Here is a 17407-nt window from a genome sequence, read left to right as displayed (position 1 = left end):
CGATAGGCTTTCAACACTTCCCCGCCCTTAAAATTCCCGGCGCCCTCGGCGGGAGTGGGCGGGGCCTTGAAGATCGAGGAACTGAGATTGGCGGGAAACCCTGGTCAGGGAGTTCCAGCTGCCGGTTCGCCCTGTCGCGTCGCCCTTGTTGGATCCTCAGCGACATTCACTATCTATTGTAGATTCCCATCAGTTTCTTATCCTACCGGCTGAATGAACCTGAAATTACTGCAGACAACAGCTGCAATTCTGGGTGATACGAACGGACCGCTCAACATCTCACTTTTCACAGAGATTTGGAAAAAGAACTAGGCTCAGAAAGGCCACAAAGTAATGGTCTGTTTGTGTATGTCAACCATACCTTTCCTCGAGTATCTTGTTTATGTACATGCTTTTTCCCTCCCTTACTTTGGAATACACCTCTTTATACTCCCCGGAGATCTGATCTTTCAAGGCTTTGTTGGCGTTGATCACTGATTATTAGTTTCTTCCGCCAGAGTTCAAGCTTCAAGGGCACAGTCTGTCCACAAAACCACGCACTATATCTGGTAGATTAGGCCACTGAAGAAAAAAAACCTGACATTTTCTTATGAATTATCTGTTTTCTCTTTTGGGAGCATCTGGTAAATCCTTAAGTGAACTACCTTAAGACAGCTCTGCAAACAGCTGCTGATCTAACATCTACTGACTGCTAATTTTCTGTTAAGAAGAAGAGTACCTAGACTCAGGTAAGGTAAGGGTTCTTAAGGATCTGAGCTTTGTAGGTGAAATAGATCACTTGGGTGATTTGCTCAAATCCACAGTAAATTAGTATCTTTTAAAACTTTCATGTTTATATTTGGGACATATTTTTCCGTGTTAAACAGTTTCCAGGGGAAATACTACTCCATAGTTGTCTGCAGTATGAATATATGACATCTATCCAGATCTCTATTGTTTAATATTAGGTTCCCCCCCAAAAATTCATTTCTGAACTACTTTATATTTTTGTGTAATTCACACTCATTTTTTAAAGAATAAATTCCTAAAAATGGAGTTGCTGTGTCAAAGGACATGAATATTTCAAAAGCTTTTGATAAAAAGTGCTTAATTGCCTTTCAGAAAAAAATTTTTTTAACTAGTTTAGACTTCCAATAGTATATAAAACTGCCCTTATCTTTAAATTCACCAACACTGGTTATTACCATTAAAAAAAAAATAGGGATAATTTAGTGGATTAAATTAACAGATTAAACAGACTTTCTCTTTTGTTTGTCCCACATCTAGCACATATTTTGTGCTTAATGAATATTGCTGAATGAATGAAAACGACTATTGAATGAATGGTTAAATGCTTATTTTAAAATTGTCATGTAATGTGAATATCTTCACAAACCTTTCCCATATGTTTCATTAGTTATGTGTATCACACATATGTAATAATAAATTTTTTATAAGTAAGATCATACTCAATCTTAACTAATACATTTAAAAAGTTATAGCCATCTTATATTTAGAAATAATGATCTATATTATTTTCAATACTTTCATAGTGGCCAATTGTGTGAAAATACAACAATTTACTTATTGATAAAAAAATTAAATATCTCCAAATTTTTGCTGTTAAAAAAAATAATGGGAGCTGGGGTTGTGGCTCAGCGGTAGAGTACTCGCCTAGCATGTGTGAGGCCCTGGGTTCGATCCTCAGCACCACATACAAGTAAATAAATAAAGGTATTTAAAAAAAAATAATAATGTAGGACTGGGGTTCTGGCTTAGTGGTATAGCGCTTGCCTGGCACGTGTGAGGCACTAGGTTGATCCTCAACACTATATTAAAAAATAAATCAATAAACAAAATAAAGTTATTAAAAAATGTAATGATTATTCTTGTATATGTACACTTTTTATATATTTTCCTGATTACCACCTTCTGATGAATTCATAGAAGTACAATGAGTCAAAAGGATCATATTTGTAATTATGACAAATATAGCTAAGATGCAAAAAAAGTTTTACATCAATTTATATTCAACTGTACCTGACAATTCACTTTCATTATACCTTCACCAATATTGAATATTAAGTACTTCTTAACCTTTGTTAAGTTGGTAGAAAAAGAAAAAACCCACTAATTTTATTTTTTGATTACTAGTAAAAAAAAGTTTTTCATGTTTTTATTGGGTTTTTGTTACTTTAGTGGATTGTCATTTTCTTTTCTTAATTTTTTATTGTTTTACTCATTCTATCATTTTATAAGAGTTCCCTGCCAAAAGGGATGTAAATCTCTTATTGTTGTTACGTACAAGGAACTCTTTGAATATAAAGAAAAGCCACCCAGCAAAGCTAGCTGGAGTAAAAGCTGGAAGTGGCTGTAAATACATAATGGGGAATCATATAAATATCCAAATATAGGAATTTTTTACTTTAAAAAAATTTACTGAAATATTCTTAGTATCTGGAACAAAGCCTGGCATATACTAGGACCTCACTATATTATAAGTACCAAATGAATGAGTTCCTCAGTTTTGAGCCAGATTAGTAAATGAGTCCAACTGTGACCCTCAAACCCCAGCTCCAGGGACCATGAAAGTTTTCCATTAAAGCCTGAAGGCATCTTTCTGGGGTTGGAGTGGCTCTCAGTTGTAGCCCTGGATTCAATCTGCAACACCAGGAGGTGAAAAAAGCTTCTTTCCCTAAGCATAAGGTTTGGCAAAAGCAATGACCACTCAGCACACTAAAAACTCAAAATTTTATAAATTCCAACATTTTTTCTGACTTAAAAGTGGACAGTTAAAGTTGCAAAAGAAACCCCCTTTCCCCTTTATTAACAATTTATATTAGTTGGTTTTCCATTTTATTGTGGAATGTGGGAATAGCTGGCAAAAAGGGACACAGAGTCCCATTTTAACATCCTAGTACTCTACATATATATAATACTTAATTGTGCTTATTTATTTGCATGGTGTCTCCATATATACATATTGTCTGCACCGGAAGACAGGAACTGTATCACATTTCCCTTTGTGTATACATCGAATGGATCAAACTTGGTATTTAATGAATTTTAGTTAAAAGAGTTAGTGGATGGATACAAGTACTTTAGTAGTTTGTAGTAATAATTTTAAAAACTACTGTTTTGGTACATAGTACCAAAGATTAAAGTGCAAAACTTTGTTTCTAGTACTCTTCTAGCAGATTTTTTAAAATTTGGAAATATTTATAGCAAAATTATGGAGTTGTTTGCACTTTAAAGTTATTGTACTCAATAATCCTGCTTGCCTCTGAAGATCTACTTTACTCTTTAGGGATTGCATCAGCAGAGTCTCTTCCACTCTGGCTTTCAGTTAAGCTTAGCTGATGAAGGCACCAGCAGGAAATCGGAGAATAGGAAAGAGAGATCAGTATTATATGTTTACCCGTACTCCTTCTATGTTGGCCACAGGTTGGCAGTGCTATTACCATTTCTTATTTGCCTGCCCATGTTCTTATTATACTTTCTTCAGGCTCCCTTTTTGAATGTACTATTTCTTTCTTGGACAAGGACTGATACAATTATTTATTTTCTCAGGATACAGAAGGTATATAATACTCTTTTATCTTTTCTTAAAGTTGAATTGATATTATATCTTTATTATATTATATTTTTAGGAAAAAATAGGAGTAGGTTTGAAATAGCTAGAAGACAAAGCCTAGGTTAATGGCATATATCCTTCCATGTTTTCTACCTGTTCAAATATTCAGAAGAAAAAAAATTCAGCTTACAGTGGCATTATATTTTTTGTGATTAAAATATTTTTTATTTTTATATATACTATATATATATATTTTGCAAATAAAGACAGTATGAAATATCTCTATAGTCCATGAGGTAGAGAAAAATCACTGTTAAAATATTAATGATTCCTCCCCCCTCCAATATCAATCTAGAGAAGGAAGGAAAATTATCCTCAGAGTATATTTTCTGTTTGTGTGTATGTTTGGGTGCATACTCATGCACATATTGTGGGTATGATTCTTATTCCATGGAAAAATTTCATTTCTTTAGATTAACTTGAATCTAACGGTGACTTCCCATTTTGCTATGCAGGTAGGGAATTCAATCTCAGTTATCATTGAACATTTCCTTTCCATTCAGGGTTGTACAAAATTTCTAAGGTCTTAGTTGTTGTGGAAATACCAGTAACTACCTCAAATTATTTGATTATTTTTATGTGCCATCTTCCTATCAGATCTTGTGACTGTTATTTCTTTACTACCCTTGGCACTCAAGAATCAGGAATTACAAAACGGGGGAAAAATCAGGAATCAAATGAGTGAATCTGGCAGCCCCTGCACATAGATATAGCTTCCCAAGAATTTTGCTGTCATCGTGGGCTCTGTCACAGAGCAAGATGGGAATTTTAGCTGTTTGCTCAACCTATAGGCTTCAGACTTCTAAACTTTGAGAAATCTTTCTTCCACTTCACCCTTTTCATTTCAAAAAATGAGAAGAGCCTATTATCTATAAGCAGATTTGCTTTTTGTCTTACAAAAATCTGAAGCCTGGATACTTGTTTGAATGGGGCAAAGTGGCTACAGGCTGGGATAAACAGAATTAACATCTCAATAAAACAAACTTCCACCAAAAAAATCTTGTTATCAAGTGACATATGATTATTTTTTAACCTGCTTTTACATGTTTGAAGGAAAACTTTAAATTTAGCAGAATTTAAGCAAAGACTTCATGAATTGGGCAGTAGTCTGGATCAAAAATGGTTCACAATGCTCCACCCCACCACATATAAAGATTATATTTATAGCTTGAGAAAAAGCAGCCTGATTGGTTGTAGTTGGTATTTACTTTATATGGTCACAGTTTTTGGCAGCTTTCAGCCTCTGATTGGCTTGAGGTTTAACAGCTATCATTAGCTGAGACTTGTCTGCTGTTTAAAAGAATACTCTCAGGTTAGGCTACAACCTGGTTACAAGTTAAATAATAATTCACTATATACAAACGAAACCATTAGGCCAAACTTATAAAGTAGCTTAAGGCCAAACTTAATTTAACAACATTGTACCAAAAACATTTCTTCATGTCCCATACTTTTAAATGTCTATCTATAAGATTTTCCATCATATGACTTTCATAATTTATCTGGCCAATCTTTGATAGCTCTTACATAGCTCACTCTAAACTAACCTTGTCTGTATCCACTCCTGCCTTTTTTTTTTTTCTTGGCTACTCAGATGCTAATGGTCTCGGTTATTCAGATGCTAATGGTCTCGGTTGGTAGGAGGCAACATTTAGAACAGGGCAAATCAGAATTAACAGACATACTTAGGAAGAATAATAATTTAGAGTTGTATCTAAGTTGTATAATTTCCCTCCCTGTATGTGTGACCAAGTGAGGCCTGTACAAAAGCCATTGGCATACTTGAGTTGTTTAGAAATTTTTTTTTTTTCCAGAAATTAAGCAATTATTACAGAGTGTCATCTTGATAGTTGAGTAACAATAAAACATGTCCATGGGAGATTTTCAGCTTGGCTCTTATTAGGATTTTTTTTTTAATTAAAAAAAAATCCTGAAATAGCTAACAGTGGTCTCTAATTTGGAAAAGAAGTGTGTTTTTCTGGATTATTCTTCCTATAAAATACCCCTATTGATCAATTTTGCAACTACTGGTTAGGAATCAGGGTATATCCTGAGCCAAAATTCTTAAGTCATGCTTAGAGAAGCTGAAAGCCATTAAAACCCCAAGAGACCAAATGTCTCTTCTGCTGGTCCCCAAGTGAGCTTTTATATAAGAGCCACTCTGAAGAGTCCAGCCCACTGCCTTCTCCTCCTGTGCCTCCAAAATATGCATAAGAAGTATTGAAAAGGGTAGGATTTGGAAACATATTTCTCATTTATCCAACAAATATTTTTTGATTACTTTATGCTAGACATTATTAGCAAGATGCCAAGAATATCTGTGTAAACCAAACAGACAAATATTCCCAAGAAAAAGGATGAAATCAGAGAGGAGATGGGTTATGTATTACAGATGTTGTAGACCTTTAGGCTGCAATAAAGACTGAAATATAAAGTTAACAGAGGATTTTGAACAGAGGAATGTTATGCCTGACACTTTTTAAAGAACAGACTATAGGGGTCAGGCATAACAAGATCAGGGCTCTTACTGAAATCCAAGTGAAAGTTGGTGATATCCTGGGTCAGAGATGTAATGGTGGGGTGGTAGAAAGTAGTTGGATTCTGGATATATTTTGAAGGCCAACAGTCTTTTGATAATGGATTGCATGTGGTGTGAAAAAGAAAGAAAATTCAAATTCCAGTGTTTTGGTCTGAGCAAATGAAGAATAGAGTTTGCAATAACTGAAGTGACAGGAGGAACAGATTTTTTTAGGAAAAGACGGTGAATATGGCTTTTACATTTCAAGCTTGAGATGTTTATTAAACATCCAGGTGGAGATATGGAGTAGTTGATTGGCATATGAATTGGAGTTTGGTGGAGTGATCTAGGCTAGAGATCCAGAATTGGGGTCACCTTCATAGAGAAATTTAGATCCATGAGAATAGATAGAAAAGAGTTTCAAATATTGATTGCTGGGACATTCCAATATTAAAGAAGAATTTGGTTTATATTTGAGCTTACTTACTTATAAGCTCTGAGGCCTTTGATGACTTAGTTTACCTCTTTGATTCTTTGTGGTAGTGGTGGTGGTGATGAAACCTGTAAAATGGAAATAACATTGGCTATGTTCTATGATTATTGTGATAAAAGGGAGAATTTCTCATTTACAGTGCTTAGTATACTACCTGGCATGTGGTAAATACTCCATAAATATTAGCTGTTATGGTTGCTACTTTTTGAACAAGCATTTGTCTTCCAAAATGTTGCTGGTTGCCTTAGTGGTATTGCATATTCATACAATCACAATAGTAGCAATGCCTATTATTTAGATAAAAGAATGACAAACTGGAAGTGTATTCTCCCCCTCAAATCTCATCTCTTAAATGTTACACTTTTAGCCAAACCCACCTTTTACTCTTGCTATCTTTTGAAATCTTCCTAAATATTTAATTTTGATTTAATATTTTTTGACAAGTTTTATTTAGTTTTAGTCATCTGCCACAATCTATGAAGCACAATAATAGAAGATATCCTTTAAAGTGTTAACATTCAAGTTGGCTGACTGATCCAAAAATAAAAATATGGTTGGTGGAGTTTAATACAAGGACATCTTTGTTTAATAAGTTTGAATAATAATTTTGTCTAGAAATTATTCTTTATAAAATATCTTCTCATTAAAAAAATAAACCTCTTACTGTACTTACACAACAAAATATATTTTGCTTTCATTTTTATAGAAATCTATTCTGAGATTATTTGGAAAACTGTTTTCTGTACTAAAAGCAAGTATTTATTCCTCTAATGGGCCACAACCAGCATTTTTTTTAGCATCAAGGATGACTTCAGAATTTCTTTTTCATTGGCCTGTTGCTGAGGTGGCAAAAGTAATAAAAGAGAAGATATTTTATGGTGGAAAGTATTCTTATGCATAAGCCAAATACTGTCATTTGTTTTATTTCCTTTTATTTTCTCAAAATGAGAGAAAAAGGGCCTAGGGTTGTGGTCAGTGGTAGAGTGCTTGCATGAGGCACTGGGTTCTATCCCCGGTACCACATAAAAATTAAAACAAATAAAATCAAGGTATTGTGTCCATCTAGAATTTAAAAAAATTTTTTTAAATGAGAGAAAAAATATTTAATCCCTAGTCTACCAGTAGGCTAATAATTTCTAAGACATTCTTCACACTAAAAGTAATGTGCCTTTTTACAGCTAACTAATGTTTTCTAGAATTTCTGTCCAAAGCTAAGTATGCAATTCCCTTCTTTGCTGCTAGGTGGCAATTAATGCCTTGGAGAGGTGGGGTGGGGCGGCAGGGGGGATGTTGTGGAGACAGGGAGCAACAACCAAAAAACACTTCCCTTACCGATGATTTTCACACCCAGAAAGATATGTGCATTTTCTTTTCTTTAAAGTATTCTCTTAAGGATAATATTCTTTTTTTTCTACTTTGTTTTGTCTAAGTGAATTTACATTTGCCTTTTCCTTTAATTGTTAAGAATTACATGTATAAATAAAAAATAGACTGCTATAGCTAAAGAAGAATAGATCCTATCTTTTACAGTGGATGGTTTCCAGAGTGTATGTGATATAAAGTAGGAAGTTGGTATAATTTCCCTGAAAATTTTTTTCTAGTTTTAGTAAAGAAAAATTTTTTGTGAAAGGCATTATAACTGGCCCAACATTATGCCTAATGCAACTAATTATAAATATAATTTTAAAGACCTAATAGCAATTTTGTTGTGGCAGAATTGCTTTTTAAAGTGACCTGTAGGGAAAAAAAAATAATTCTTCATAAGAGTAATGAGAAGTACAATATAAAAACTAAACTCTTTTTTTTTTTTTTTCAGACAACTTAACCAGATTCCTAGCAAAATTATTTAAGGATAACAATAGCTTCTTATAAGCCTAACGAATCCCCACCCACCCCACCCCACCTCTCCAAGGGTAAATCAAGTTTTAAGCTTGAAGTCTGTATCCTTTTCTAAATATATTTAATTGTGTATATGTTGCTCCCTGTAACCTTCTTGACCAAGAAGAATATATATATAATATATATATAATATATAAATATAGTGGATGTTTGTTTTATATAAAATTCAAAATATCAAATCCCTCTTCAAAGAAGAATCTCTGGTTTGGTTCTTAAACCAAATATTCTCCCAGGCTGGATTCAGTGAAGCCTAACACCAAAAAGCAAAGCTGCTTCTGGCATTCTAGACCTTTCCTGCATCCAGATGTCTTGTCTGTAGCCTAGCCAGAACCAAACCCTTCCTGCTGCATGTTCAGCTGGCCTTGGATGACAGCCCCAGGCTGCACCAGTTTCCATACCCCTTTAACTCTTGAATGTCCTAGATTTTTTAAGAGGCGTAACTTCTAATGTGAATTTGGTTGAAAGGGTAAATCAAGTTTTAAGCTTGAAGTTAAGTTTATAAAATATTTATCCATGTCACCTCCCCCACCCACTGTAGACTTCCTTTCAGTAGCTCAGCCAGTTGGCATCAGAGAGAAGCACCTTTTGGAAGAGAGTGTGTGTGGGCAGCTTGCAGGTGAGGACAGGGCTGCCAAGGCAGACCATGCGGTTTGTCCTGTGCCTACACCCAATACCTGGCTTTGCCTTTCCAGAGCATTTGTATACACAGAGCATTTCTGCTGTTTGGGGTGTAGGTAATTTCAAAAAGTATTTTTTTAAAATAACTCATTGACAAGACTTAGGTTAAGCAAACAAAAATGCATAATGGCAGATATAAAATAGCCATACGTGTATTCAAGTGCGAACTGCTCTGAAGCAGTTGTGATAAGAAAACAAATCTGCTCTGTGTAAAAGGTACCCTAGGAAATCGTATTAGTGGCAGCCATTGTTTTTAGTTTTATTTTCAAAGTTTGTTTTTATGTGGGAATTTCAACAGAAGGTAATCCACAAAAATCAACTTAACACTTGAAGGCACAATTTTCTTATGGCTTTTTTTTCCTCCTCCTAGACAGATGTTAGTAATTGATTTCCAAGGGTGCATTTTAGTTGAGCAGAATAGGTAATTTCCAATTGAAAACTTGACTTCATGTCACTTTCTCTCTTACTTTTCTGTGCTCGCTGTTATTTTTAATTATTATTATTATTCCTGTTGCCAAGCTGTTTTACGTCCTAGAGAGTTGATTAGAGACCTGAAAAATCCAGGCTAAGATAAAGTCCTGCTTTATAGACTATGTGAACAAAAGAGAGAAAACCCTATGAAGTACTAGCTTTTAGAGAGATCTTAAAGAACAAGAGAAAAAGAAAGAAAAATCCAAAGGAAGCTAAAGCTGTGAGGAAGGGCTTAAAAACAAGACCCATTGAAGGAAGAATTAAAGGATAAAAAATATATATAGCACTAAGATAAAGAAAAAAAAGAAAATACATATAAAAAATAAAAATAAAGATCTGATCTATGTATGGACCTGTACCATTTAGCCTGGAATCATCGACGGGCATCTAGGCTAAGCAGCTGAACCTCTCTCAATGGCCAACATTAAAGGGGCACTCTGGCAGGGGTTTCATTTGTGGCTTCAGGACTGACGCGTTTCCCTTGACCCTCTCCACCCACCCAGCTCTGATCAGCTCTTCACTCCCTTGTTTTCAGCCTCCCTACGTGTTTCCCTGCTTTCCCCTCATTCACAAGTGCACAGAATTGCCTTCTGTGCTGTGACCTTGTCTTCTTGCAGCTATGAAAATTGGGACTGTGCATCCAGACATTGTATTTCAGGCCACTTGGGGTAGCATTCCTCCCAGCTGGACCCGGTCCTCAGGATTCTTTCCTCTGTGAAAAACAGTGAACTAGACAGGCATTTAGGAAAGATTATGTTCTCAGGAGAGATATGATATCACTTAATGGTTCAATGCACATTTCCAGAAAACAAGCTGAGATCACTCATATGCAAAAAGAACAAAAACGTGTGTCATTTCTGGATGTAAATGTTTTTCAGTTTGACACATACTTTCTAACTAATAACTGATACCTGATGGATTGCTATTAGATTTTCACAGAACAATAAAATACTATTCCCACCAGAAAGAACATGTGATAAAAAAATTTATGAAAGCAAAAAAGGAACTAATACTTGGAGTTAGACGTCAACTTTTCCTCTTAGAAAATCTGAAGAAAAGCCCAGTTAAAGAGGAAAACTGTTTTAGAATAAGTCATCCAATATTGGTTTACTGATATTTTTCTTTTTTTTTAAGTACACTTTATTTCTGTGAAAAGAAATTTACTTTTTTTCCCCCCATTGTGAGGAAGGGTGTCAAAACAGTATACATCATTCCCTTGTTATTGTGTAAAAGAAAAAAAAAAATGCTGGTATGAGAAGAGTTACAACTTAGTATATAACAAGTTTCCTCCCTCGGAAAGCTGAAGCAGGAGAATCACAGGTTCAAAGCCAGTCTCAGCAACTTAGCAAGGCTGTAAGCATCCTAGTGAGACCTTGTCTCCAAAAAATAAATAAATAAATAAAATAAAATAAAAATTTTAAAAAGGGCTGGGGATGTGGCTCAGTAGTTGAACACTTTGGCTCAATCCCTGATACCAAATTAAAAACAACAACAACAACTGTTTTTTTCTCAACTTTCTCCATCACCATGAGACAATAATATATATGGCATCCTTGCATACAACCCTTTGACCAGATTTCACAACTCAGCTCCTATATTAATAAGATTTTATTTAGTTTCAGTCATTCCAAATAAACTAGTTAAGTTTCTGACAAAACACGTACCAGTTTGGTCCTTTCTGTCCTCTGTCCCTCAACCCCTTGCTGAAACCTGGCTCAGTTTTTTCACCTAAAAAGGTAAAATGACCTTGTTTCTACAAAATGTTTTTGCACTGGTACAGGGATACACAGAACTGTGGAGAGCTCCTCTCTGGCCCAATAAGGAGATAGAGATTGGCTGCCAGCCAGCTCAGCTGGCTTGCGAGCTGTTCAGCTTCCTTGTCCTTTCACTGACAGTTCCTTCCGAGCTGACCTTTAACTAATTGGCAGGGCTCATAAGCTGTGACTCTGCTTCTTCACTGCCCTTGCTCCTCTTCTTCCCCACAGTGTTGGTACCTCTTGGAACAGGGAAAAACTTGAGAAATAAGCGCAAGGGAGAGAAAAGTGGGACTCTTTTGACTTTGGGTTCTCTTTGGATCTGCCTCCCCATCTCCACTCATAAAAAGGATGGACTATTAATTTAAAAGGATGTCAACACATGGCTTGGAAAATTTGTGAGCAAATGGAGAAGTGAGCATGGTCTATGCATTAGAGTAGCTAGTTCATAAACCTCAGGAGACCATGCTATCTTTTCTGGAAATATCCCATGGTCTTTTAAAAACTCCATATTTAATGGAACTTTTGTAAACATATATTTTCCAAACATACATATTATCATCATCATTATTCTACTTTGTAGAAATAGATCCTAGGAAGAATTGCAGTGCAATAGACAATGATCAAATGGCTTATAAAACTTGGTGCTAAATCTTCTAAAAATGCAAATTATTTATCTATTGGTCATTTCATAAATTTTGAAAAAGACCTAACCAATCTGTTTTTAAAAACTTCCGTGACATTTTCTTTAAAAAAGAAAATAATGCAGAGTAACAATTTTAAAATTGAAGTACTTTTACAGTTGCAAAAATAAGGATTTGATTGTATTTTCCTTATTTTTGTTCCCCTTTGATGACTTTAGTGATAATGACTCAGTTTCATGCTCAGCATCATTTCTGCTAGCTTTATACAAACAATCCTCTTCCTCATATGGGAGAATCTGTTATCCATTCATTTTGCCTATTCTTATTTACCTTCTAAGATCTGGCATTAGGCTGTACCAACAAAATAAACTTTCCAGTTTGTTGGGAACGTGTTGAAGGCAAATGACTGCTTTTCAAGAGAAAATATATTCCTTTTTCAAGAAAAATATTTCCTTCCCCTATTGTGTCACCTCTACCCCTGACACATTTCTCAAAGTTCTGTTTGAGTCCTTCTGTGATCTCCAGACAGTGGCTTCCGTTGGGAGGGAAAAATAACTTACATGCAACTGGAGTCACAGACTTGAGGTGTTTTCTAAAGAGTCATTGCTCTCCACCCACTGTATCTGCCCAGTAAATGTCACTACAGGGCTAGAAGGGGCTTCCCAACTCAATCCCCTTTATTTTATAGGAGGAAGGTGAGTACAGAGAAATAATGGTGTAGTCCAAGTTCTACAGCAAGAATTCTTCAGTTTTTCTCTGCTGTGGATTGCCTTGGTAGACTAGAGAAGCCTATGTATTCCCTCTCAGAATAATGATTTTTAAGAGCATAAACTAAAGCACATGAAGATGGACCCCTTTCTAAAACCACATACAAAAATCAAATGCATCTTAGACCTAAGTGTAAGAGCTAAAACTATGCAATTCTTAGAATAAAACGAAGGAGTGAATCTTATGATTGTGGATTGGGCAATAGTTTCTTTTGCCTTATTAAAGATAGCTTAAAATTAATCCACTTGAAGTATATACAATTCAGTTGTTCTTAGTAATATTTACAGAGTTCTGCAGTCAGCACCAGTATCTAATTTTAGAAACTGATATTTTTTAAAATAATAAGGAATTATTGGCTCATGTACAGAGAAGGTCAAGCAATGACATTAAGATCTGGATTTCTCTCTATTTTGCATTTTGACTTAAAAAAATCTCCCAACTTTATAAAGATGAAATCATAGTATACAATTCACCTGTTTATTGTGCACTATTCAATAATTTTTAGTGTATTCACAGAATTGTACAGCCATCACCTAGGCAAAAATTTCTTAGACATGATATCAAAAGCCCAAGCAATAAAAGAAAAATAAATTGTACTACCTCAAAAACTTATGCTGCAAGTTAATAACATCAGGAAAGTGGAAAGGCAGTCCACAGAAAGAAAACATTTGCAAACATATACCTGATAACAAATTTGTTTTCAGAATATGTGAAGAACTCTTACAGCTGAATAATAAGACAACACAATTAAAGAATGGGTGAAGGTGTGGATGGGTGGCACATGCTTGTAATCCCAAATACCCAGGAGGCTGAGGTTGTAGAATTGTAAGTTTCAGGCCAGCCTGGGCAATTTAACAAGACCCTGTCTAAAAAAAAAAAAATAAAAGGTCTATGGATGTAGATTGGTGGTAGAGCATCCGCCTACTGTGCACCAGTACTTGTGTTCAACCCTTATTATGAAAAAAAAAACCAAAGGATTTGAATAGCTATTTCTCCAAAAAAGACATAAATGACCAATAAGCACATGAAAAAACACTAAAAACATCATTAGCCATTAGAGAAATGCAAGCCAAAACCAATATGAGATACCACTTCATACTTACTAAGATGGCTGTGAAAAAAAAAAAGAGAGAGAAAAGATGTTGAGAAATTGAAACTTTAAACACTGTTGGTGGTAATGTAAAATGGGGCAACCACTTTTGAAAGTCTGGCAGTTCCTCAAAGGCTTAAACAGAGTTACCATATGATCCTTCAATTCCACTGAGTGTAAACCCAAGAGAGAGCATACATGCACACAAAAACTTGCATGCGAATGTTTGTGACAGCATTATAATAGCTAAATGTGGAAACAACCTAAATTTCCATCAATATATACAAACAAAAAATGGTACAACTTTACAAGGGAATATTACTTGGCAATAAAAAGAACTGAAGTTCTAAAGGACTGGAGGGTGAAGGAAAAGTGAATGAGAAGTTTGGCGAATGGGATACAGGTTTCTTTCTGTGGTGATAAAAATGTTCTAAACTTAGATTATAGTGAAGGTTGTATAATTCTGAGGATATATTAAGGCCATTGACTTGTACACTTTGGGTGAAATTCAAATTAATCATCTCAATAAATATGTTTAAAAAAAATACCTAGGTGGACTGGGGTTGTGGTTCAGTGGTATAGCACTTACCTAGCACGTGTGAGGCCCTGGGTCTGATACTCAGCATCACATAAAAATAAATAAATAAAATAGAGGTGTTGTGTCCATCTATAACTAAAAAAAAGAAGTTTAAAAAAAAAAAAAAAACTGATGGTGGCACACATCTGTAATCCCAGTGACTTGGGAAGACTGAACCAGGAGGATTGCAAGTTTGAGACCAGTCTCAGCAGCTTAGTGAGGCCCTAAGCAATTTAGCAAGACCCTTTCTCCAAATAAAAAGGGATGGGGATATGGCTCAGTTGTTAAGTGACTATTAGAATATTATGAAACAAATTTTGTGGAAATTGTGTTTCTCTATTAACATGTTATTTTTTTTAATATTTATTTTTTAGTTGTAGTTGGACACAATACCTTTATTTATTTATTTTTAATGTGGTGCTCAGGATAAACCCAGGACCTCGCACATGCTAGATGAACGCTCTACCACTGAGCCACGACCCCAGCCCCACATTAAATTTTAAGATGTAGCAGTGCATATGTTAACTACCATAATTTTGACATAGTAATTAGAATACATTATATTTTGAGATATCTGAAACAAATGTAGAAGCAATAAGAAAATGTGATTTTCTGTTGAACTGCTAATAATACTGTGGTTTCTTGTCTACATTAATAATTAAAGAACTATGTGTCAATCTAAGGCTACAGGTGAGAGGAGGGGAAAGATAGAGTAGAAGCTGGGAAAGATCTGAATTAAATGCTGAGTTTAAATAAGATGTCAGTGAAAACAATTATGTGATTTTGTTTTTCTTCCAATTTCCATAACATCCTGAATTCCTTGACCCCTGGAGGATGCATGAATTCTAGGTTTAAAAAACCTCAGTAGAGAGTTCAGGCTTCTTGACTTTTAGACCAGTGCTTTTTTACCTTCCCCACCCCTCTTTTTTTTTTTTTTTTTTTTTAGAGAGAGAAAGAGAGAGAGAGAGAGAGAGAGAGAGAGAGAGAGAGAGAGAGAGAGAGAGAGAATTTTAATATTTATTTTTTAGTTTTCGGCGGACACAACATCTTTGTTCTTTGTTTGTATGTGGTGCTGAGGATCGAACCCTGGGCCGCACGCCTGCCAAGCGAGCGTGCTACCGCTTGAGCCACATCCCCAGCCACCCCCCCCTCTTTTAATAAAGAAGATTAGGTGGAAGGGAATGAATTTTTCTTAAACTGCTAGACTGAGCCAGGCATAGTGGTGCATGACTGTAATCCCAGCCACTTGGAAGACCAAGGCAGGAAGATCATTTGAGCCCAGGAATTTGAGGCCAGCCTGGACAACATTGTGAGACCCCATATCAAAAACAAAACAACAGACACTAGTATGGCAGTATGTAAAAATGTGGATGTGTAACCGATGTGATTCTGCAATCTGTATACGGGGTAAAAATGGGAGTTCATAACCCACTTGAATCAAATGTATGAAATATGATATGTCAAGAGCTTTGTAATGTTTTGAACAACTAATAATAAAAAAATTAAAAAAAAATAAAAATAAAATTTAAGAATAACAAACAAACAAACAAACAAAAACATTGCTAGAATCAGTCAATTCTAAAAAGAGAGGACAAGGGGAATTGTTTGGGTGGGAATTTCCAAAGAAAAGAGGATTTGTGACTAGGACTCTCCCTTTCTTCTTCCAGGTACCCTGTTTCCACAGCAACATCCATACAATCTGTTATAGTTTAGAGGTGAGATGTCCTCCAAAAGCTCATGTTGAGACAATGCAAATAAAGTTAAAAGATTAAATGATTGGGTTATAAAAAGTTTAACCTGATCAGTAAATGAATTCCCTGATAGAGATTAACCAGTGGTTACTGAAAGCAGAAAGGGTGTGGCTGGAAGAGGTGGGTCATTGAGGTTGTGCTTTGGGAGTTTATATTTTGTCAAGTGGTGAGGAGAGTTCTCCCTCTCTCTCTGTGCTTCTTGATGCAATGCCCTGAGCCAATTTCCTTTGTCACACTCTTATGCCATGATATTCTGCTTCATTTTGGGACCTGAGGAATGGAGTCAGCCATCTATGGACTGAGACCTCTGAAACTGAGTCCCAAAATAAACTTTTCCTCCTTAAAATTGTTCTTGCCAGGTCTTTTTGTTATAGCAATGAAAAAGCTGACTAAAACCCAGCCAATATACAACATCACCACTAAATGTGTTTTTCCTATCAGCAGAAGGCATTAATTTAGAGAAATAATTGTTGTTTAGAGCTTTAGGTGGATTTTGGAAGTTTCCTCAGATGGAATATTTTCTACAATTTGCCTTTGAATGCTTGGCAAAGCAGAAAAGCTTCCAGTGCAGATTGAATCAGTTGGAGAAGGGGTGAGGAAACCAAACTCAAATACTTATTTTGTATTATGTGGAAATTCAATTCCTTTGATTTAGAGAGTAGCTTATCAGAGCATGCCACATGATACAGTGGTGTACTGACGCATGCTTGTAGTGGCACACAAGAGTCAAATGTGGACATCTATTCCCAGATCAACATTCAGTAGCATCATATTGATAGATTAAAATTGGCCATGCTAAGAATAATTACAGCATGGAAAATGGCCAAAGCAATAAATTAGAACATAATTTTCTTGAAGGACTGACTTTTGGTACCTTACTAGGTATACATATTAAATAGATACATCATATGAACAGACATGTAACAAAAACATAAATGAATTCACAGTATAAATAACAAATAAATTTTTAAAATTCTCTTAACATAAACAAGTTTTAAAAACTAAGAAAAAGAAATATATTTTCTTGTCTGTATAATTTCATTTTGACCTAATTTCTTTCACACCAAGTCTATACTGAACAAAAGATAAAATAAAAAATTACCCTTGAAGATACTTGTTATAAAATGGTAAACTAAATTTAGTACAGAAAA

At 35.2% G+C, this 17407-nt stretch overlaps 1 long non-coding RNA gene across 2 annotated transcripts in view; it reads left to right on the top strand.

Annotated features, from left to right (window-relative positions):
• The first annotated feature begins 96 nt into the window (after positions 1-96).
• Positions 97-17407, top strand: part of LOC139706872 (uncharacterized) — a 103186-nt gene continuing 85875 nt past the window's right edge. Inside the window, exon 1 of one of the 2 annotated variants that reach the window (XR_011708548.1) lies at positions 97-728. This is a non-coding gene — a long non-coding RNA (uncharacterized lncRNA). Of the gene's footprint in view, positions 729-5776; positions 5843-17407 lie in introns of those variants that run through there. The other variant, XR_011708549.1, reaches the window with a different exon arrangement.

The sequence above is a fragment of the Marmota flaviventris genome, chromosome 9 (genome assembly GCF_047511675.1).
Source record: "Marmota flaviventris isolate mMarFla1 chromosome 9, mMarFla1.hap1, whole genome shotgun sequence".
NCBI classification, from domain to species: Eukaryota; Metazoa; Chordata; class Mammalia; order Rodentia; family Sciuridae; genus Marmota; species Marmota flaviventris.
Note: the sequence above shows the minus strand (reverse complement) of the source record. Positions and strands in the feature narration are given on the sequence as shown.